This window comes from Mastomys coucha, unplaced genomic scaffold (genome assembly GCF_008632895.1).
Source record: "Mastomys coucha isolate ucsf_1 unplaced genomic scaffold, UCSF_Mcou_1 pScaffold15, whole genome shotgun sequence".
Taxonomy (NCBI): Eukaryota; Metazoa; Chordata; class Mammalia; order Rodentia; family Muridae; genus Mastomys; species Mastomys coucha.
The window spans coordinates 140,237,901-140,238,374 of NW_022196897.1; the positions used below are offsets into that span (position 1 = coordinate 140,237,901).

The 474-nt window shown below is 46.6% G+C and overlaps 1 protein-coding gene across 3 annotated transcripts in view; it reads right to left on the reverse strand.

Annotated features, from left to right (window-relative positions):
- Cdk5rap1 (CDK5 regulatory subunit associated protein 1) overlaps positions 1-474 on the reverse strand; it is a 35,886-nt gene that overhangs the window by 34,304 nt on the left and 1,108 nt on the right. The gene's annotated exons all lie outside the window — the stretch shown is intronic.

A 474-nucleotide genomic window follows, 5' to 3' on the forward strand; every position in this document is an offset into this window, starting at 1 on the left:
TTTTTTGAGATCTTCCCATGTAGCCCAGGCTGACCTCCAACTCTCCTCATTCCTCCTACCTCAATCTTCCAAATGCAAGAATCCAAGAATCACAGGTACTGTGTTTTGTTTTGTTTTGTTTTGTTTGAGACAGGGTTTCTCTGTATAACCCTGACCTGGTCTGAAACTCACAGAGATCTGCCTGCCTCTGCCTCCTGAGTGCTGGAATTAAAAGTTACACCACCAACTCTCTTAAGGTACTCTTTATAATAGTTTACCTTAATCCAAACATGGTAAACCTATCTTCCCAGTAACTTGGGAGGCTAAGGCAGGAAGATCATTTGAGCCCAGGAGTTCCAGGGCTGCCTGGATAACATAGTAAGAGCTCTTAAAACATATTGTATCGAACCAGGCAGGGGTGGCGCACGCCTTTAATCCCGGCACTTGGGAGGCAGAGGCAGGCGGATTTCTGAGTTCCAGGCCAGCCTGGTCTAC